The following is a 24,782-nucleotide window of genomic DNA, read 5'->3' as shown; positions in this document are numbered from 1 at the left end:
CCCAATGACTGGAATTTCAGTTGTGAGCCACCAATGCCTAACCCCATTTATTTTTTTGTTGTTTTTTGTTTTCTGTTTCTCTTTCTGTTTTTTTTGTGTGTGTGAACTAAAGATTATGACTAAAATTTTTCTGAATGAGAAGAATCATTCTCAACCCAAATTATCATACGTTGAATGGCTATGGGAATTAACTTTTTTCTGTAGTATTATAATGTTTTTTACAAAGGCAACCTAAAATTGTAGGAAAAACCAGCTATCGCGTGAGAAGCATTTACAATGCCAAAGTTAATTCAAGGACAGATAACATTGTTTGGATCACAAGTAAACCAGGCTACTTTATACAATTCTTGCAATATCAAAACAAGATATAAGATGTACATTCCCACTAAAAAAAAAAAAAGGAGTTGGTTGTATTTTATAAACTTTAAATGCATTTCCAGTAGTGTATTTCAAACTTCAATGCAAGTGCAAAGATATTTTTTTACATTTCAAATCCATTTAGCTGTGCAATGAGGAATTTCAATTGGAGGTGACTAATCTGCAATGTAATAACATGCTAAATGGTAAATACCAAGAGAATAATATGATAGAATCCTATAAATGTCTTCCAAGTGAAAAAATGTTTAATTGGGGTCATAACTCATGGAGGGCTTCAGTATTTGGCATTGCCAATCTATGTAAAAAGATATTTTTAAAGATGAAATTTGGAAAATCTCCTCACGCAGATGCATATTTACAATCGATTCTGATTATAAGGAATACTAATTTTGATCCACAATCAGGCAAAATATTATCCATAAACCTGTATTACAAAAAAAATACTTGAAGATTATTATACTTTAAAATTGTCAGAAAAAATATGAAAATTTGTTTTCTCTCTTATTTATAAGTTTCAATTTTATCTCTTGGTCTGCAGAGCTGATGTATTTACAATCTTGTTTTTTACATAGTTTGCCAACCTCTGTCATAGGATATTTAAAATTTGTGCCCTCTTGGCTAGAGCTGTTACTAGAACCCAGGAACCAGAGAGGAGTTCTACTTTTCAGTTAGAAATTAAGTGGGCATAAAATGAGGTGTGTGTGTGTGTGTGTGTGTGTGTGTGTGTGTGTGTGCGCGTGTGTGTGTGTTTTGCGGTACTGGGGATGGAACTCAGTGGCATTCTACCTCCGAGCTACACCCCCAACCCTATTTTTTATTCTTTTTGTTTGTTTTTTGTTGTTTGTTTGTGTGGTACTGGGGGTGGAACCCAGAGGCTTTCTCTCTGGGATACACTCCCAGACCTATTTTATATTTTATTTGGAAACAGGGTCTCACTAAGTTGCTCAGAGCCTCACTAAGTAGCTGAGGCTGGCTTTGAACCTGAGTGATCCTCCTGTCTCAGCCTCCCAAGCACGGGGATTACAAGCGTGCGCCACCACACCCGGCCCTTATTCTTTATTTTGAAAGAGGGTCTCATAGAGTTGCAAAGGGCCTCACTAAGCAGCTGAGACTGTCCGTGAACTTGGATCCTCTTGTCTCAGCCTCCCAAATGCTGGGATGACAAGTGTGCACCACCACACCCAGCAAGTTTCTTTTTTCAATGCTGGATATTTCTCTTATAAAGTTGAAACTTGGAATATATCTTCTCATTAAAATAACTGGAGTTAGTTTGTTTGAAATTGATATATTTCAAATGGCCTATAGTTGCCATCCATTAAACAGATGTGTGTTGGTAAACCTGAATATCTAGGGAACATTTCAAGTATATTTCTAAAGTAAATGAATACTGGGTTCCTAAAATGTGACTAGTAATCACATTGCAGAACAGAGCCCCATTACAATTCAAATCTTTCTGTAATTTTTTGTTTCCTTTAAATGAGACAATATCGTGCATAGTTTACTCTAGGCCTCCTCCCATTTCTAATTCCAGTGCAGTCCTCTAACTTTCCTAGCTTCAGAAACAACCTCAATGGACATGAGGTAGGTACGCAAACTCATCTAAGACAGTCACTGTGCTGAGCATGGGACGGTAGAGAGGAAGAAGGAATGGGATGAAAAATGACAGAAGATTCAAGGAGTACTGTGTGCATGTATGCCTATATCACCCGAACTGCATCAAGATGTATGACTATAATACACTAATAAAAGAGGGGGGGAGGAAAGGCTTTTTCAAAAGCTCTGGATATTTAGATCAGCAAATAATGTTATTAAATATAAATAAGTTTAGCTAGGCATGGTGGCGCACACTTGTAATCCCAGTACTTGGGGGTCTGAGACAGGAGGATCACAGGTTCAAAGCCAGCCTGGGAATTTAGTGAGACTCTCAGCAACCTAATGAGACTTTTGTACCAAATAAGAAATAAAATTGGGCTGGGAGTATAACTTGAAGGTAGAATGCCTATGGGTTCCATCCCTAGTGCAAAAATTATATATTAATATATAAATATATATAATTATATATATAAATTATATATGTACACTGAGAATATATATATATATATATATATATATATATATATATATATATATATACACACACACAGTGTAATAATGCTTTTCTTCATTCTGGTAGCCAAATTGACTCCCAGGCAGGATGTCACCTTGTTCCATTAGGTGGATAATTAGGCTTTGCAACTCACATGAGTTTCATTAATGAGAAGGCCAAGGTGATAAATAGATCCCAGGACATTCCTATTAGCCTAACACAACTGCACTTGGGGTACAAAATAATTCCACATGGAGTAAACCTGAGGCTCACCAGTCCTAAGCAAAGCAAAGTGTTAGATTTGGGTGCATGGCAGAAAAATTAAAACCCCAAACTTAGAAAAGATAAGCATACATGTAACTATTTATTCATCTGTCCACCCACACATCTAAATTTTTAAGTTGTCTTTATTTATTGTGGAGCTGAGCCAACATTCATTTTTCAGTTTATCTCCCATTTCATAATTGTTTGCTCATTCATTAGACAAATATTTATTGTTTCTACTAGATTCAAGGCAATTTGCTAAGAAATATAATTACATCCTTAAAATCTAGTAGGAAAAACAGGTAGCACATGCCTGATTATGAAAATATGTAAATAGATGGTGTTTCATTTCTTACATTAAAGAGATATTACAATTCAAAACTATTTTACCTACCTAATATCATTTGTGATCCATACCAACTCTCTTAGGCAAAAAAGAATTATTTCTATACTTGACAAAAGTGATCATCAAGTTCAAAGGCTTGAACCTGAAAAGTTTTCTAGTAAATTTGTCTTCTGAGTCAAAGTTTAGGACTTTCTACATAACTTCAGATTTCTCTTACTCTTTTGTAATATTGATTTTGAAGAACCTACTTTGTTTTCAATGCCAGCACTTCAAGAAAACTTAAATTTTTCTCACCAAAGATCATAGTGTTTTTTTTCCATGCAGTACCTCCTTAGTTTCCTGGAAGCCCTCTTCATTTTCCCTCCTCAAACCAAATATGTTACCTAACACTGCTACTTATATTATGATCTTTCATTTTTACACCTTCTCTATCCCTTCAAAGAATTGTTTCTACACATTTTTACTTACTGAATCCATACCCAAACTGGGTGCATTGAGGCACACCTGTGTTTCCAGTACATAGGAGGGAGGCTGTAATAGGGGAACCACAGGTTTGAGGCCAGACTCAGCAATTTAGTGAAACTGTTTCAAAATAAAAAGTAAAAAGGGCGAAGGTTTAGCTCAGAGGTAGTATAGCCCTGGGTTCAATCTCCAATACAAAAAAAAAAAAAAAAACTTAATACCTTACTATGCTTTGTTAAGACTCTCTCTACAATTCAGCCTAAAAGACCAGACTAAACACATTTTACATGACAAACATGTTATGATAGAAAGAAAATTGGTCTAGGAAGGAAATACTGGATCTTCAAACTGTATGGGTTTCTCTTTTTGATAGGTCTCCAAAATAATAATTAAAAAACTGCTGTGGAGCTGTCACATGAATTTTTGATAATCACATTTTGTGGGGAAAAAAACTCCTAATAAAACAACAACATCTAAAATTCATTAAGTGTGCACTCCATGCCAAGAACCGTGTTAATCACTTTATGAGATTAACTCATAACCCTCAATAAATCCCTGTTATATAGAGACTTTCACTTCCAAGTTACTGAGGTGGCAGCAAAGTATAATGGTTGATAGCGCCTCCCCTGGTCAACTATCAGGTATAAATACTAATTGCAGTGGCCAGGAGGCTGGCAGAAGCCTGTAATCCCAGTACTTGGGAGACTGAAACAGTAAGATCACAGGTTTGAGTAAAAAAAGATAAAGAGTGGGAGGGGGTCTGGGGTAAAGCTCAGTGGTAGAATCCCAATATAATAGTAACTGCAGAAAGGAAAGAATAAGAAAGAAAGAAAGAAAGAAAGAAAGAAAGAAAGAAAGAAAGAAAGAAGAGAGAGAGAGAGAGGATGGATGAATTAAAAAATACTAATTATACCACTTTCTAGCTTTTACCCATGAAAATTCTAAATTTCCTTTAGGCAATTGCCAGATATTTTTCTAAAAGATGACAGATCTCTGTGTGTGTTTGTGTTTTTGTATGCGCATGTACAAGCATATATGAATGTGTACTCATGTGTGTATAAATGTATTTCTGTGTTTACACATATATACTTGTGAATATACGTATATATGTTATATATGAGTGTAGTGCCCTACGTGCTCTGTTATAGCAAAATACATGGGACTGGGTATTTTTTTTTCAGCTCTAGGGACTGAACCCAGGGGCATTCTACCTCCAAAGCTCCACCCCTACAGTCCGACTTTGTATTCTTAATTTGGAAACAGGGTCTGACAAGTTGCAGAGGGCCTAAGTAACTGAGACTGGCCTGGCCACCAAGCCTGCAAGCCTCCTGTCTCAGCTTCCCAAAGGACTGGGATTGCAAGGGTGTGCCACCACGTCCAGCTGGACTGACTGGGTAATTTATAACGAACAAAAATGCAGTGGCTCACAGTTCTGGAGGCTGAAAAGTCCTGGATAGCAGAGCCAGCCTCTCATGAGGTCCTTCATGCCAGGCCAACCCACAGCAATGGCAGTCCTGCCCATAAGGGTGGAGCCCTCAAGGTCTAACCACCTCTCAAAGGTCCTACTTCTTTGTTTATTGCTGGAGATTGAACCCAAAGGCATTCTACCTCCGGAGATACACCTCCAACCCTATTTTATTTTTTATTTACAAAGTCTCACTAGATTGCTGAGAGCCTCGCTGTGTTGCTGAGGCTGACCTCTAACCTGTGATCTTCCTGTCTCAGCCTTCCATGTACTGAGATTACAGGTGTATGCCACCACACCCAGCCCACCTCTCAATATTATTAAATTTCAATATGAGTTTGGGAGAGGACACACAATCAAACCACGGCGATCTGTGATGGAATGAGCACTCAGAAACAAATCTCTCTTCTGCAAGATGCCAGTGTGCATGGTTAGTGGTGTGCTGAGGCTTAGAAAAGGCCTATTAACTATATCTTAGCTTCATGATTGATTTCAAATACACCATGCAAATGTGCCACACAAACTTAAAGGCAGTCAGGGTAAAAATAAAGCTATCAATTTTCAGTATTTCTGACTCCAAACACTGTCCATTTTCACATATACTATGATACTTAGCTATTTATAGTTTTGATTATTTTATCATTTTATGGTCTTGGATGATTTGAAAGTAATTTTCTTCTGTTTAGATATGTAATGAAGTCATCTTCCCTATTTTTAACTTTTCTCTTTTTGTATCTTAATTATTTTCCTTCTGGAATAGCTAAGGCCCATTGTGCTCTGGTATGTTATTAAATAAGAATGGGTACAGAGTATGTTCTTACTTTATCCCTGTTTTTAAAGAGAATAACTATAATATTTCTCCATTAAGTGTAATGTTAGTTCCAGGTTTTAAATATGTACCTTTTGCTATGCTAAGAAATTCTTCTCTAAGCATAATTTTTGGTGTTTTAATCTTAGCATTTCTTATTATCGTCTATTGAGATAATTACATGATTTTTCCTATCTTCCTTACTAATGTGATGAATTATATTAATAATATCTTCTGTGTTATAAGATAGTTTCTTGGCTGGGCTAAATCTTACTCAGCCATAATAGAAATGTAAGTTTTAACATATTTTTGCCATATAAAATTATCTAAAATGCTATTTGTAATTTGTATAGCTGTATTTTCAATTGAAGTTACTTTTCACTGTTTGGTTTTGGTTTTCTTATGTTTTATTCGAGTTCTATTTCTAAATATGACCAAGATAAGTTATGTATTTTTTCTGTGTTAATAAGATCGCTTTCTATTTAAAGAAACGATGCGATTTTTCTTTTGAAATTTTCTTAATAAATCCATTTGAGTCAGAAGTAAAACAGAAGAATCTGACACAGCTACTTTAAGAGCATTTGTGGAAATCCGTAAAAATATCTGACTCAAGTTTACCAATAGGGCCACTTTATGCGTGTTGTAGACTATCATGCTTTGCCATCATGGCCCTTCCTCTAGAAAAACAGTTAATAATTATGTTTTATGTATGTGTTACTATAAAAATCAAATATATTAATACATATACACATTTCTTATTCAGTCGAAAAATATATATTTTTTCCTCCAATGTAAAAAAAAAATAAAACATTACCATAGGCCCTTAAAAGTATTGCAGGCCCTACATACTATGTGCACTGCACTTAACAGATACCAAGCCCTACATGCTGCACTAGATGCTCAAGTATAGGAGGCAGAGTGCGCATTGGGACAGCAGCTTCAGTGATTCTCCTGCACTGTGGTCTAGTCAGTTTTACTGAGGATTGATTTGTCCTTTGCCTTAACCAATAACTAATAGTGGCACTGGTCAAGTTTCTCTTAACTCCTGCAGGCCTTATTGTTTTATCTATAAAATCTCTAACTTCTACTTGCTACAAACTTTGATGAGAATGTACTTTATTGGGAACTGATGACTTTCTTGTCTTTGTTGTGGTTGTTGTTGTTGTTTCTGGGAACTGAACCCACGGGCCTTCTACTTCCAAACTACACCCCCAGGCATTTTAATTTTTTTTATTTTGAAATAATCTTTATAAGTTAAAGAAGGCCTCACTAAATATTTGAGGCTGGTCTCAAACCTGCATTCCACCTGTCCAAGCCTCCCAAATACTGGGATTACAGGTATGTGCTGCCATGCCCAGCTTCTTATTTTCTTATTTATTATTTCATTGAACAGCTAGACAAAGGGCTATATCAGAAAGTGCTAACTGATATAAGGCATTAGGAATCTAGGAGTCCTTGATCCCAGGAAAATGTGGCCCCTAACTTCAATGGACTTACAATATATTGGGAAAACAAACTGTGAGGATATTAAAATATGCATCAAGCCAGACGTGGTGGCGCACGCTTGTAATCCTAGCATGCAGGAGGCTGAGACCAGAGAATTATGGTTTGTGGACAGCCTCAACTACTTAGCAAGGTCCTCCACAACTTAGTGAGACCCTGTTTCAAAACAAAGAATAAAAAATAGGTCAGGGGGTATGGCTCAGAGGTCGAATGTTCCCGGGTTCCATCCCCAGACCTGCAAAGTATATAAATATAAGCATTAATAAGAGGAAGCTTTGGCCTAGGTTAGAAGACAGACATTGCCTAACCTAGAGATGAGTGAGGCTTGGCAGATCAGGCATGATGCTAAGGGTGATAAATGAAAAAAAAAAACTTTTTATTTGACTACAGTGAAGAAAAGAAAGAGGGATACAGTTGAAAATTTAAAAAAAGAGTAGGATGGTTGGAACTGGAAGGTAAAGCAGAAGATTTGCACTTCATGTGGATAAAGTTCATTTTTCATTGTTTTATTTCATTCAAAAACCAATCCAAGATAATTTATTGGCGATATTTTCCAGAGTTTATCATATTATACAACCTGCTACAGAAATGTTGTGTAGTGGACCTTACAATGTATGGGCAGGTCAGACACTAAACAGTTTATTAATTATTTCATTATCAAGTTTGTGCTATGTGCTGTAAAAGAAAACACAATAAAATTTTACTCAACCATAAAGAACAAAATTTTATCATGTACAGGGAAATGGATGGAAATGGAGAACATTAGCCTAAGTGAGATTAGTCAGTCACAAAAAGGAAGAAATCAGATGCTCTCCCTAATATATGAAAGCTAGGGAGAAAATGGGTCATAGGAGGGTCTAGAAGAAAGAGAAACTATAGATGAGCAAATAAGGTGACCCAACTGTGGTGGATGGGAGGGGAAAAGAGGGAAATTCATAACGAACATGATATTCACTTACAAACATATCAAAGTCAGTCACTAAGCCAAACATGAGAAGGAGGGAGAGGGGAGGAAATGGGGTGTGAACTGGGGAAGTGATGTGTACATGTATGCCTCTATTATCTTGTACTCCATTAAGATGTATGACTACAATGCACCAATTAAAAAAAAAAAGAAAAAACACATAAACTGTGACAAAAACACATAAGAGCAGAAACTGAGTCCACTCTAGGGTTGAAACCTGAAAACATGGAGTAATTTGTCTGGAGCAACTCTGCCCTCTTTGAACCATACTTCCCCTTATTCCCAAATTCTGGCAAACACCAATTTACTTTCTGTCTCTAATAAATTGGCCACTCTAGGCAACTTATACAAGAGAAATGTTTGTTTCTGGCTTATTGCAGCATATCAGGAGTTTTTAAACTGAATTTTTTTTTCCAGTACTGGGGATGGGACCCAGGGGCATTCTACCTCCAAGGTGTACCTCCAGCCCTATTTTTTATTCTTTATTTTGAAACAGGGTCTCACTGTCTCACTGAATTGCAAAGGGCCTCGCTAGGTAGCTGAGGCTAACCTCAAACTGCGATCCTCTGTCTCAGCCTCCTGAATGTTGGGATTACAAGCGTGTGCCACCACACCTGGCTTAAAGTGAATAATATTTTATTGTGTACCAATGTACCAAGTTTGGGACCCTAGTGTTGGCTTTACCTATGGCCAATTGTAAATAATACTGCTATGAACATGGGTATATAAATACCTGTTTAAATATTTGCTTTCAATTATTTCGAGTATACAAATATCCAAAAGTAAAAGTGGTAGATCATATGACAATTTTATTTTAAATGTTTTGAATACGAACCATACTATTTTTCTTAGTATCTGCATGTTTTCCATTCCCATCAGCAATGTACAAGAATTTCATTTTCTCCACATCCTTGCCAACATGTGGAACTCTGTGGTTTGTTTTGGTTTTGGTAATAGCCATCCTAATAGGTGTGAAGTGGTGTTTTATTTTGCTTTTGATTTGCATTTGTCTAGTGATTAGTGATGCTGAACATCTTTTCATGTTTATTGACCATTTGTATATTTTCTTCAGAGACATATCTACTAAAGTCCTCTTCCTATTTATTAATTTGGTCCTTTCTTTTCTTTTCTTTTCTTTCTTTCTTTCTTTTTTTTTTTTTTTTGTGGTACTGGGGTTCCTGGAAGCCCTTCTACCTCCGGGCTACACTCCCAGACCTATTTTATACTTTTTTTAAATTTGGAAACAGGGTCTCTTAAGCCAGCGTGGCTGGCTTTGAACCTGCGCCATCCCCCTGTCTCAGCCTCCCAAGCGCAGGGATTACAAGCGTGTGCCACCACGCCTGGCCAGGTTCTTTCTTTTCTTTATTGCTCTTGAGATGTAAGAGTTCTTTATATAGCCTATATATTAACTCGGTGTCCATTACATGATTTTTTTTTATGTATTGCAGTACTGAGAATTGAATCCAGGGGCATTCTACCTCAAAGCTACATTCTCAGTCCTTTTGAAATAGGGTCTCACTAGGTTGCAGAGGGCCTCACTAAGTAGTTGAGGCTGGCTGCGAACCTGTGAACCTCCTGTCTCAACCTCCCAAGTATTGGGATTACAAGCATGTGCCACCACATGCGGCTAGTTACATGATTTTCAAATCTTTCTCCAATTTTATGGATTGCTTTTTTACTTTGTTGATAGTGTCCATTGATGTACTCCAATTGGTCTATTTCTTCTTCCTTTTTTGGCTTTTATGCAATCCATTTTTTATTCATCAAAATTCACATTTGGTCCTTTTAAGATATAGAGATTTACTGTATTATCATGAAAACATCAACTTGGATATATTTATGTCCTCAGGAGTACAAATTCAAAATTTAGTTAGACAAGAACTATAATTTTCCCCTTGAAGACACATTGTCTAATTCAAGTTAATACATTCTTAAGAAATATTAATGTGCTTTAAATGAAAATATTTAAAACCCAAACCTGAAAACATAATGCATTCTAGCCAATAAGATGTTGTCTGATAAATATTTATTAATTTATTCATATATATTTTATTGCATTAACAATTTTTATTTACAAAACACAGTTCTGTGTTTGAAATTTTTCTACAAGCATTGATATTCAATATTTCATTTGATACTCCAAATAATCTTCAGCGAATACACAGAAAGGTATTATTATGACCATTTCTTTTTTTTCTCTTTTATTGGTGCCTTGTAACTATTTCTTCTTTTGTTGCCTGAGCATTTGGTGTTGCAAAACCCATCATCATAAAGCTTTTTCCCAATGTCATATTTTCTTCTGTGTTTCATAGATTTAGCTCAGACATGTAGATATTTGATCCATTTTGAATTAATTTTTGTGTGGGGAATAAAATAAGCATCCAACTTTATTCTTTTGCTATTTGTTAAAAAAGACTGTCATTCTTCCATTGAATAGTTTTAAGACCCTTATAAAAAAATCATTTGACCATGTATGTAAGGGTTGACTTTTGAACTCTCTAAATAGACATCATTGTTCTATGTGTACATATGTCAGTACCACATTGTCTTAGTACTGTAGCATTGTAGTAAGTTTTGCAGTCAAGTAGTGTGAATGTTCTTTTTCAAGGTTGTTTTGGCTACTCAGGGTTCTTTGAGATTTTATTTAAAATTTAGAATGAATATTTTTATTTCTGCTAAAAGCATTGATGAGATTTTGACAGTTATGACATCGTTACCATGCTTTTCAGGAATCGAAAACCTAAGCTTGGAGAGAATAAGTAAATCTAAGTCATATAACCATAACCAATTCTTAACCATTACACTGTTTTTCACCTTTATTGTCACTAAATAAAACACTTCATCTATTTACTCATCAAAACAGAACCTATTTATGTTTCTTCCTCCTTCTTCTGTCTTCTCCTCTTCTTATTCCTCCTTATCATCTCATCTCCTTTTATTTCTTATTTAATTATTTCTATGTCTTCTCTTCCTTAGTGTTCAAGTCTAAAGTCTTTAGACATAAAATTTAGTATTTTTGGCATCAACTAGTCCTTAAACAATATAGACTCTCCTGCTGGGCGTGGTAGCACATGCTTGTAATTCCAGCATTTGGGAGGCTGAGACCGGAGGTTCATGGTTTGCTCAGCTACTTGGTGGGGCCCTCTGCAACTTAGTGAGACCCTGTTTCAAAATAAAGAAAAAAAATAGGGCCGGGGTTGTAGCTCAGAGATTGAATGCCCCTGGGGTTTTATCCCCAGACCCCCCCCCAAAAAAAAGAATATAACCTCTCCTTAAAAAGCTTTGATTCTTTGATTGACTTCTAGAATGATTTGGTTTCTATTCCTTTAGTTGCTTTTGTGTTTCTAATCTGCTGCCTCCTGAAATAATGTTCTTGATGTTTACTTCTACAAGAACCAGCATTCTGACTTTGAATTAAAGATTTCAAAATGTATATGTTTATTTATTGTATTTTTTCCTTTTACATCTTCTGTGGCTCTAATATGTAGCGTGTAGTTTAATATTACTGTGTTTTCATTATTTGATGTTGTACTATAGGCCAAGTTACTTATTCCTTTTTAATGTTCAAAACAATGAAACCTACCATACCAATTATTAATATAATAACCATTTGTCTATTTTTAAAGACAAAATATGTCAAGTAATTCTAAAATATTTTGTCCACCTGGTTTCAATAGTATCAATTAAAAGCAAAAGATGGCTGGAATTTGTTCACCATTCAGTCAATAAAGTTTCTTTTCCAAGAAAGTTATTCATATTTATAGGGAATAATTGATATATTTATGTCACTTTTTCTCATAGCTATTGTTTTGTGTTGTTATTCTTTTTTCTTTGCATTTTACTTATATAATTTTTGTCACTTCTGTGGTAAAACTGGCCTCTTTTTCATTTTTAACTAGTCTATAATTTCAAATATTTCTACCTTTAATATATTTTACAACAACAGTTCCAAATATTTTACTACTCACTTCTATTAACTTATAAATTTTTTAACTCTGTCCCCAGAGAGACAAGGAATCTAGCTTCCTGAATTTATCATAGTCACTGAGAAAAACACTTTTTTAGTTTTTTATATTCATATAAACACATAATACCTATTTAAATGAAAATCTATTTTATTTTATTGCATTAACCTTGCCTTTTATTAATGTCATAATTCCCTTATCTCTTGTAGATGTCTTTCATTTATTTTTAGGATTCCATTGTCTCTTCAAGTGATCTCTAAGCTGTGGGACTTGTATGTCAAATCGTCAAATTAATTTTCACTTTAAATTCAGCATGAAAATCTGGCATTCCTGGGTACTACATTGTGTCTGATAATTCCAATTCTCTTAAAGACTTTCTCTTAAAATATTCTTTTATCTAAAATTAATGAGTAACTTTTGAAGCCATACTTTCTCTTTTCTACCTGTAAAATGATGTTACTTTATTTTTACAGCTTATCAAGATTATCACTATAGTGTTTAAACCTAAGAACTTGATAAGTAATCATCTACAGCAGAGTCCATAAACTATAGACTGAGACCCACTTTAGCCGGTACCTGTTTACATACTAAAGTCCTGCACAACTGTGTTCACTTGTCAGTTTATTTCTATATATGGTGGCTTTTACGCTATAATAGCAGATCTAAGAAGCTATGGAAGAAACGATGTGACTCGCAAGGCCTAACATAATTTATTATCTGGCCTTTTATGGAAAAAGTTCACTATCCCCACCTTTAGAGGGTCTTTCCTTTCGAGAAAAAAAGTATTTCTCTTATTATTATCAAGTTACTGACCTTTATATTTCCTTAAAAAGTTTTTATTATTTTTCTAGCAATTTCCTATAACTTTGTTATCAGTTCTTATTTCATTGAAATTTAGTATCTTCTTGGTAATTAATTATAGCATCACTAATTTTTCACAACACATAAATTTTCTTGTTCTATATTTTGTTTTTAGCATGAATGGAGTGTGCAAGTTGAACATAGTTCTTCAGAAGGCTATTTTTATTGGAGGGTAATTATTTTTCTATCTTCACATGATGTTGCTGAAGCCATCTTTTATTTATTAATTTATTTATTTATTTTGGTGGTATTGGGGTTCCTGGAAACCCTTCTACCTCCAGGCTACATTCCCAGACCTATTTTTATACTTTTCTATTTGGCAACAGGGTATCTTAAGCCAGTGTGGAGAAACTCCCAAGCGCGGGGATTACAAGCGTGCGCCACCATGCCGGCTGAAGCCATCCTTTGAAGGGAATTCTACACGGTATTGGGCTCATCCCACTACTGTGAAGCAATATTTTGTAGTTAGACTTGAAATTTATTTTTCAGGCTTTTTGTTGTGAAGGTTAATTTTCTAGAGCTGAGTGATAGTTTTCTTTTTTGTAGATATTTTAAATATCTGTAGTATTGGTAAGGGTAGAGTTGGTCAGGAGGTAGAAACCTATATTTTTAAGATTCTACTTTGCTTCTAAAAATTTCTTTCTTTCTTTTCACTCTTAGAATGTGTAAATTAATCCTCATACTTGAGAGGTAGAAACAGAAGGATCACAGATTCAAAGCTAGCCTCAGCAACTTAGTGAGACCTTTGGCAACTTAGAAGGGCCCTGTTTCAAAATAAAAATTAAAAATTAAAAAATAAAATAGGGCTGGGGTATACCTCAGACAAGAATGCTGGAATACCCCTATGTACACACCTGCCCGGCCACACACACACACACACACACACACACACACAAATAATGTCTTATTTTTCACATTGGTTTAGTAAGCAAATGGCTCATGGTATTGATATTTAATTCATAAATCTTCTTACATATTTAACGTAATGATCCAGCCAGAGCTATTGAGGACTGCAGTTATTTATTGCAGTCTTTAATATGTCCATCTTTAATTGAATTTGCCCCAATTTTTTGTTAGAAAAATAAATTCTAAGTCAGGCGTGAGTGGCATATGTTTGTAATCCCAGCATTTGGGAGGCTGAGACAAGAGGATTGCAGTTCGTGGACAGCCTCAGCTAATAAGAGAGGCCCTCTGCAACTCAGTGAGACCCTGCTTCAAAAAAAGAAAAAGACTAAAAATTAGGACTGGGAGTATACATTGGAGGTATAATGCCCCTGGGTTCCATCCCCAGTGCCACACACACACACAAAAATGAAATCCGTCTACTTAATACTTGCAAAAAAAATTTATAACTGAAAGACTAGTTTTACCAATCCCTAAAATCACCTATAAAACAAAAAAGCTGAATCGAACATTTTTGCTCTAATTATTAAAATTAATGGGCCAGTTATGGTGGCACACGCTTGTAATCCTAGGATTTAGGAGGCTAAGACAGGAAGATCACAGGTTCACAGCCAGCCCCAGTTAGAGTTAGTAAGGCCCTCTGCAACTTAATGAGACCGTTTCAAAACAAAGAAAACAAATCAGGCGATGGGTGTAGCTCAGAGGTAAAATTCCTCTGGGTTCCATCCCCAGTACCACACACACCGAAATTAATGTAAACTTTCCTTTTTAAATTTTATTATCTCAGATTCTTGTTATAAACAACTAATCTTTCAACCACTGCAATAATTTTAATTATCTGTCTTCACATTATGATGAGAATGTTCTCACCAACAGAATTTTTATGGATATCATTTTATCATAAATTGTTGTAAAGATATTCATCTTGCTATTTTAATTTTTCTGGATGTGAGATATCTATATATTGTGGCGGGGGGGCATCTGGGGCTGGAACCCAGAGGCATTTGACCTCCAAGCTACACCCCCTGCCCAATTTTTTTATTCTTTATTTTGAAACAGGATCTCACTGAGTTGCAAAGGGCCTCACTAAGTAGCTGAGGCTGTCCGCAAACCACGATCCTCCGGTCCCAGCCTCCCAAATGCTGGGATTACAAGCATGCGCCACCACTCCTGGCTTGAATGTGTTATATTTTATTCATTACTATCTCATGAAATATACGCCATATTCCCTTTCTTCTAAAGGCATTTCTAAAGATAATAGTAAGAGTGTAAACAAGAAAGCTGATAATGTGAGCAGCAAATTTCTTTTGCAAGTAAAATCTAGCAAAATTGTAAATGAATGGATTACAGAACTATGGGATATGTACACAATGGAATTTTACTCAGCCATAAAGAAAAACACAATTACATCATTTACAGAGAAATGGATGGAACTGGAGAACATTATGCTAAGTGAAATTAGTCAGTCACAAAAAATAAAAATTCAGATGCTCACCCTAATATGTGAAAGCTAGGGGAAAAATATGGGTCCTAGGAGGAACTCTAGACAAAAAAGGAGATACTGTAGAAGAGCAAATAAGGCGACCTGAGGCGATGGGAAGAGGAAGAGAGAAATTCTCTAATGTTCATGATGTACATTTACAAACATATCAAAGTTAGTCACTAAGTCAAATATGAGAAGGAGGGAGGGGAGGGAATGGGGTAGGAATTGGGTAAGGGCTAATTGGGTGATGTGTGCATGTATGCCTCCGCCATCTTGTACTCCATTAAGATGTATGACTACAATGGACCGAAAAAATGTTTAAAAACATAGCAAAACTCTAATAAAATTTAAAGACAGTCCAGGGAACTCAACATCCAACATAATGTTGATATTTCTTGTTAATGTTGTTGTTGTTGGAGTAATCTGTCTCCATCTTTATAAAATATAATTACTACTATAGCTCAACAAACTTTTGCTAGGTCAAATAAACTATTAATAGTTGTGCATGAACAACACCTACCATGTTTTTATTGTGTCAAAAAATGATGCTTAAAAAACCAACCCCGCAGCCTGGTGTGGTGGCGTACGTTTGTAATCCCCGTGCTTGGGAGGCGGAGACAGGATGATCGTGTAGGTTCAAAGCCAACCACACGTGCTGGCTTAGAAGACCCTGTTTCCAAGTAATATATATATATATATATATATATATATATATATATATATATATATATATATGTAATAGGTCTGGGAGTGTAGCCCGGAGGTAGAGGGTTTCCAGGAACCTCAGTACCACAAAAAAAACCACACTCTCCTCCCCCCAAAAAAGAACAGAAAATCAAGTACATCATGGTTCAAACCTAAAACACAAATGCAATAAATTACCTTCTTTTAAAAAGCCTAAAGCTTGTTGTGGTGGCTCACACTTGTAATCCCAATATTTGGGAGGCTGAGACCTGACGATTGCAGTTCGCAGACAGCCTCAGCTACTTAGTGAGGCCCTCTACAACTCAGTGAGACCCAGTTTCAAAATAAAAAGAATAAAAAAATATGGCAGGGGGAGTAGCTCAGAGGTCGAATGTCCCTGGGTTTCATCCCCAGACCCACAAAAAATAAATAAATAAGAATTTTAAAAAAGCTTAAATTATGTATAGTCTAGGTTTTATTTTGGGCCAGAAAAAAATGATGCTATGAAGAACTTAGAACTAAGTTTCTTAGATACTCAGAGCTTTATTTTTTGTAAAATGTCTTGACATCAATATCCTAAGCCACTTGGAAGGGGTTCTTCTCAGAAACTTTACTTTTTTTAAATTGTGTATGTGTTGAAATAAATTAATTTTTAAAAAGCTAAACTGGCTTTTCTCACCTCTAGTTGCCTAAAATGCTGAAATGAAACATCACCCATGTCATAACGAAGCAGAAGGCCAAGAAGGTGGTAAAACTCTGTTAGAAGTATGCCTTCAAATTTCACCATTGGGCAGAATATCCAGCCCAAATGGGACAGCACCTGCTTTACCAAAAGCCTCACTTTACAGGGCTGTAGCTAAAAAGACTCTCCTCTCCAAGTAGCTGAAAATGCCTCCCAAAATTAACCAGGTAGTTCACTCAGGCCTTGGGTCCCCAAACAACTACCTAGCTGCTTAATCTGGTCCACAGGTACAAACCAAAAAGGAAGCACAGGAAGACACAGAGGCCATTGACCAGGGCTGAGAAAATAGCTGCCAAAGGGGACATCCCTACTAAGAGACTGCTGGTCTCTCAGCAGGGCTCGGTACCAAGAAAGCTCCTCTGGATGCCATTGATTTGGATGACTTCCTGCCCTTCTTGGTTGCAAGATATAAGTCCCCTGCTGCATCCTCAAGAGGTAGGACAGGCTGAGATGCCCAGTTCACAAGAAGACATGCACCACCATTACCTTCACACTGGGTGACTCTGCAGATAAAGGAGCTCTGGCTGAGCTGGTAGAAGCTATGAGGACCAATGACAATGACAACTATAAAAACCACTGGCCATTGGGAGGGGTTGTATTAAATGGCTTTGTGCTGCCTTGGCTAAAATACCTGACAAGAAGAATTTTAGAGTTAAGAAAAGTTTATTTGGCTTTTGATTTTGGAGGTGTAGTTCATGGTTAGCCAGCTCCAAGGGAGAAACTTGGTAAAGCTGAGCTTATGGCAGCTGGGAAGCAGAGAGGGTGAGAAAAGGGGCCAGAGACAGACCTGGCCCCCAAGGCCACATCCCCAGTGACTCAGCCTCTCCAGCTCTGCTCCACTTTTGAACCTTGTTTCACTGGCAATGACGCTTTCAACACACGAGCTTGGGGGTGGGGCGATATTTCCAGATGCAAACTCTAACAGGAAGCCACCTGCTGGATCCAAAGCCTGTGGATCACAATGCCAAGCTGTAAAAAATGGTGCTAAAAAGCATAATGAAAGCTAAATCATTCAGACCGTAACCAATGGAATCTTGAAAATACGGTTTCTGTTTGCTTAGGAAGTACTTGGAATCCTTTTTCACAAGTATAAGAGAGAAAACAAAATCTATGAATTCTGTCATGGACTAAGTTTTAACTCGATTGAATTACTAATCAAACATCTTCTTTGATGGAAATAAATTGAGTCTAAGAAGGACATTGTGAATATTCATGCACGTAGTTTAAACCTTTGGGCCACTTTCATATGCGTATGTGCCATGGAACAATGTTCACCCCATTCTTTTATTTTTTAGTGTGCAATGCTGAGGATTGAACCCAAGGGCATTCTACCTCTGAGCTATATCCCCAGCCCAATTTTTAAAATTTTTTTTTTAAACAGTGTCTCTAAATTGCAGAGGGCCTTACTAAATAGCTGAAGCTGGCCGCAAACCCGGACTCCCCATCTCACCATCCCAAGTACTGGGATTACAAGCATGAGCCACCACTCCTGGCTGGTCACCCTATTCTTAAGAAACAAGAGACACATTATTTTCTCAAGAAAGGAAAAATCAATGTAAATTATGAAAAACATAAAACAACCAGTCTAATGTTTACATATTATCCTTTGATTGGCACTTTAAAGAATAAGTTTGAGTGGTGATAGTTTTAAAGCCAGAAAAATAATGGCCACTAATATTTTATTCAGCTCTGTGGGGCTTGAGGGTGTATGCAAGAGATGAAAGCATATCTTCATTATAACGCCCCATATTTATAGATAGGAACTCAGCAGAATAATCTTTATATATTCAAATCATATATACCATATTCACCTCTTACACATATAGTCTTTTTTTTTGTGTGTGTGTGGATCTGAGGGTGGAACCCAGGGGCATTCGACCTCTGAGCCACCCCTCCTGCCCTATTTTTTATTCTTTATTTTGAAACCTGGTCTCACTGAGTTGCATAGGGCCTAAGTAGCCGAGGCTGTCCGCGAACTGCGATCCTCCGATCTCAGCCTCCTTAACGCTGGGATTACAAGGGTGCGCCACCACGCCCGGCTTACACATATAGTCTTTATCTGCCTGCTTCAGTATGTAAGACTATATGTGTAAAAGGTGAATATAGTATATATGATTTAAATCTAAAATTCTAAAATTTTTGCCCACTAAGTATAAAAATTTTAAAGCTTTTTTATTACAGAAAAAGTAGAGATTGCATAAATTAATAATAATCGAAGCCATTATTACTTAAGCTATAGGCTTTTAGTCACTTATTCTGTTTTTCCCAATAAAAATAGACATAAATTGTCAAGGCCACTTTTTTTTGTTTGTTTGTTTAGGTTCTTTTTTCTCTTTCTGCAATTTATTTGTCAGTTGTGTCAAATTCTGATCTTATTTTCCAATTCGTGTTGCTATTAATGAACATGTTTTTGCATTTTTCTGGTCAATTTTCTTTTGTTCTGCCATATGAGCCTAAAAGCCACTTTTATATAGCACTTAATTGCATCTTACTTTAATAGTTTGCATCGTGGCCCTTTTTCCTGTAAATTCTGAACTTCCTGAGGGCAGGGGTAGTGTCTAGAATAGTATCTGTATTAATAAGAACCAAATTGCCTCTTGTATTAGCAAAAATGTCGAATACCTTATTCCCTTTTTATTAGAATAAGCATATCTGACACATCTCAGTGGGCTAGAATGTGCCCAACACATTCACTAACTCGTTGAGTCTACACAACACTGAGATGGGGTTCGTGACCACCCTGGCAGAGTCATGAACTGAAGTTACACAGCTTTATCCCAGGAATATCCCTTCACATTAGAATACCCATCTTACGTGGGCCTTATCTACATCCTAAGTCAAGGTGGTATGGAAACAACTGTCTGCATCATTTCCCTTAAACTCTTTCATCCTGGACAAGAGGAACATTTAAATCTGTCAAGTCACGTAGATTAAATGACCATACTGAAGCCCTACTAATGTCCACAAAATAGCAATAGAGTGTCTTTAAACATGACATGACCAATGATCATAGAAATATCATTCAGTAGTGTAATTTCTGAAATCAAAACTCCTAAAAATAGCATCACTGTGTCATGATCAGTTTATCATACCATCGTGTTAATATAGTCCACACAGAGAAAATGGTCGAGGTCCATAACCTTTATCACACCTTACTATTTTTTAATTTATTTTTTATTATTATTTTTTAAATGATACATCACTTTGGAATACAAGACTTGAGAGGACATACAAGCACATATCATCCAATAAGCCCTCATCCTGTCCCCATCCCATTCCCTCCCCCTCCCTCAATCCCATGCTTAATTGGTGATTATCTTTGATATAATTGTTTACGCACCTGATGAGTTTTAAAGAGATTCCATCCTCCCCCATCCCCTCCCCTCTGATTGGTCACCTTAATTGTTTTTCAATAGGGCCCTTTCTACTACTCAACCTCCTCCTGTACCCCCTTTCCTACTAGTTCTTGCTAATTAGGGGAAGCATCTGGATTTTATTTTCTGTGCTATTTCTCTGTGCATGCCGCATTGCAAGTTCCAATCCCACTCTTGACGGCCCCAGTAGTGGCTTGGACACCCGGAGGACTCTGATCCTGACCTCGCTGGCTCCAGCACCAGACTTGCCTCATGGAGTTCCCAATCCTGGCCTCGCTGGGCCCCGCACCAAACTAACACCTCATCTGGCTCCTCTCCGGACCTCAGAGGCCCCAGTACTGGCCTAGCCTCACAATAGGCTCCAATCCTGACCTTGCTGACACTGGCACTGGCCTAACCAGGGTCTCTTAATCCAGCACAGCTGGCTTCGAACCTGCGTGATCCTCCTGTCCCTGCCTCCCAAGCGCTGGGATTACAAGCCTGCGCCACCATGCCTGGCTCCCTTTTATTTAAAAATATATATATATAACAGAAGAGAGTATGTGTGGTTTGGGGAGGATGTGGGATCAGGCATTGGGTAGGGATGAAAATTTTTTTTCTTTCCAGGTGAGAGGGGGATCTCCTAAGGGTGCCCTGTCTGCACCCGCCCAGAGTTGGGGCCTTGTGGCTGGGACCTCCAGGCACTTCCAGGTGGGGTCGCCTAAGGGTGCCCCGCCCACGCCCAGCTACCCGCCCCCTGGGTCGCGGCCTTGGGCCCTGACCTCTGGGTCCTTCCTGGTGGGAGGGGTGTTGCCTAAGGGTGCCCCGCCCACCCACCCTCGCGGGGTCGGGGCCATCCACACCTTACTTTTAAAGATCAAAAAATAAAATACTTTTGTCACTGTGTCATCGTACAATGTACAATGTGCTTAGAAATAATCCGATTACAAAGTAAAGAATGATTTGTTTGTGCTATATTAGGGTCCAATGATTTTTTTTAATTTCTCAAATCATAAAGTGACAGTGACTTTAGGAACTGCCCCACATGAATTCTGTGATAACTGCAATGCCTCTACTCACGGGTGAGTGCAGGAGTTCACTCATGAACAGCAGCTTCCCTTCCTAACACCATTTTATGATGACAGTTGCTTCATCATTCCCTCTCAGTGCACACCAGGTTTCTGGGTGTTTTCTCTCATGTAACATACTGGAATTTATCAGGTGCCATCTAGAGAGCAGGTCACACCCATGGAAGCCCCTCTCCGCACTGTCTTTGGAGACATGTACTCCTACAGTAGGAGACCTTAGTGTTCATGCCCTGGCGATTTATTACTAAATCTGTTTCAATCAGAAATGTAGTATCATATCATCTCATTAGGTTTTTGTCTCATTTCATTACTTGCTGGCATATAATAAACTTTATGATTATAGTTCTCTTACAGCCATTTTTCTTTTTGACTCTTTGATATTGTAGCCTATACTGCCAGCTCAACATTTCTCAAGCGTTTATTGATCTGAAAATATGTTTCACCAAAACACTTTAAAATTACTCTCATGATACTGCACTCATCTAAAAAAATAGTGTCTCAGTTAATACGGAATTAGACTGTACAGAGTGGGTGCAGCCTAGATCTTTGCAAAGTTCAGTCAGTGACAGCCAATTTATTAAAAATGTATTCTGGATTCTTTTTCATTTAACTTTAATAACACAATTATCCATGTTATTGAACCGAAGGCTTCTAAAATTTATTTTAAGTTTTAGAGAAAAACATTAAAATTGTATATATTCTTGGTGTTCTATGTAATGTTTAAATACATGCATACATTGTATAATGTTTAAACTGGGTTAAACATACTTATCTTCTCAAATATTTATCATCTCCTTATGGTGAAAACTTTTAAAATCCTTGTAGCCGGGAGTGGTGTCACATGCTTGTAATCTCAGTTGTTGGGCAGCTGAGACAGATTCGCGGCCATCCTCGGTTACTTAGTGAGGCCCTCAGCGACTTAGTGAGACCCTGTTTCAAAATGAAGAATAAAAAATGCGGCTGGGAGTGTATCTTGGAGATATAGAATGCCCCCTGTGTTCAATCTTGTGCTGCAAAAAAAAAAAAAAGAAAACTTTCAAAATTCTTTCTTCTGGATTTTGAAATGCTCAGTACATTATTGTTATCTATACTCACCCTACTATGCATAGGAGAGTTACTTGCTCCTGTTTAGCTACCTCAGTATTTATTCACTGATCAGCTTTTCCCCACACTCTTCCCCAATACACACTCTCCTTAGCCCCTGGTCACCACCTTTTCATGAGACCAACTTGTGCAGATTTCACATGAGTTAGATCATGTGGTACGTGTCTTTCTGTATTTGGGTCATTTCACTTAACATAATGACCTCTAGTCCCATCCATATTGTCACAAATGATAGGGCTCCGTTGTCTTTTATGGCTGAATAGTATTTCATTGTGTATAGAGACCACATTTTCCTCATCATGCATCCATTGAGGACACTGAAAATGTTTCCATTTCTTATGAATAGTCTGCAATGAACATGGGAGGGCACATGTCTCTTCACATACTGATTTCATTTCCTTTGAATATGCACCCCAAAAAATGAAACAGCGGAATCATAGAGTAGTTCTGTTTTAAAATTTTTGAGGAACCACCGTATACTGTCTTCCATAATGGCTGAACTAATCTACATTTCCACCAGTGGTGAACAAGAGATCCCTTTCTCCCTCTTTCATGGCACTCCTTACCTTTAGTCTGTTTTGAGGCGAAATCTCATTGAGTTTTGTTATTGTTGCAGCAACTGTTTGTTGGTACTGGGAATTGAACCCAGGGGCATTTTCCATCTGACCTATAACCCCAGCCCTTTTCATTTTTTTTAATTTTGAAACTGAGTCTAGCTAAGCCCGTGATCCCCCTGTCTCAGGCACCCACATACCATGATTGGAGGAGTGCGTCACCACTCCCAGTTTTCATTTTGGCTTCAACTTGCATTTCTCTAATAACTAATGACTAGCATTTTTCCATTTACCTTTTGGAAATTTGTATGTCTTCTTTAGAGTAATGTCTATTTAGATCTATTGTCCGTTTTTTAATCAGGTCATTTGTTATTTTGATGCTGAGTTTCTGGAGTTCCTTATATACTTTGCATATCAACATCTTGTCAGATGTACAGTTTGCAAATATTTTCTCCTTTTCCGTCAGTAGTCTTTTCACTCTGTTGATTGTTTCCTTTTTATGTTTTCTAAGATTTTTTTTAATGGCATAGCATGATAGATGTTGATGTGTTTGAAATAGCATTCCCATTGGTAAGAGGAAAAAGAATGAATAGTCACAAAAACAAATTTGGAGGAATCTGCAGAAAAATGAGCATTGAGTGGCAATGAGGAGAGAAAAAGCAATTTTAGTTTTTCTAATCTAAATGCTAAGAAGTTTCATGTGTAGCAAACTGAATATTTATGTAACCTGAATATTTATATTAGATGTCTCTGTAGGAAATGAAAGAGGAAAAAAACACCATGCTAGCTGCTCAGGAGGGATATAAACTTTGGTTAGAAAATTTATTTTCCAGATTTTTGGAGTTATGCATGCATAAAGCAAGTTCTGAGCACAGACAGCTAAGATGCCAGGAGAATTCAGCAAGCAAAAACCTTGAGATCTGACTGCTATGCGTAGGTCAGAAGCTGAAGATACTAAGAAAACACCACAGGACTGAGAGTAAAGGAGGCTTGGCTCTGCTCAGGGAGAATACACAGAAGATAAAGAGTCATATGTTTTCTCTCTTATGAAAATATCAAAGATATTGGAAGGAGAAACTAAAGTGGAGCCAAAGAGGTGGTCTAGGGAAGGTTAAGAAGAGAGAGGATGATGAAGAAATCACTCCTATGAACTTTATCTACCTATGTAACACCAATGTCAATGTCAATACCCTGTACAGAAGAGGGGAGCGGGGAGGGAGCCGGGAGAAAGCCCACCAAACCCTGCGTGCATGGATGTCATTATCAACAAGAAGTACATTATGATGTGAGACTATAATGTACCAATGAACATAAAAAAGAAGGAGTTGGGAAAAGTAAAGTGCATCACAGAGGGAAGAAAATGCAAGTGCAGATAGAAGGCACAGGAAAAGGACATGATTAGCAACAAATAAAACTGTAAAATTTAACCAAGAGGGGAAAGTGCAAGACTGCATTACTTTCTGGGAAATGTTAACAACATTTAAGTTATAGGCAGATGATGGGAGTTCTTGTGTGCTTAAATAATTAAAAGATCTTAAACAAATATGTAATATATCCAGCAAGCTGCTGGTCAGTACATCTGGTATTTAGACCTAGTAATAGTGATTTAGGCCTTGTAGAAATGACAAATAGAAGCTGGGCATGGTGACACATGTCTATAATCCCAGTACTTGGGAGTCTGAGACAGGAGAATCATGGGTTTGAGGCCACCCTCAGTAATTTAGCAAGATCCTCAGTAACTTAGTGAGACCTTGTTCCAAAAATAAAAT

The sequence above is a fragment of the Muscardinus avellanarius genome, assembly GCF_963383645.1.
Source record: "Muscardinus avellanarius genome assembly, chromosome: 12".
Taxonomy (NCBI): Eukaryota; Metazoa; Chordata; class Mammalia; order Rodentia; family Gliridae; genus Muscardinus; species Muscardinus avellanarius.
The sequence above is the reverse complement of the archived record's forward strand: the minus strand, read 5'-3'. Positions refer to the sequence as shown.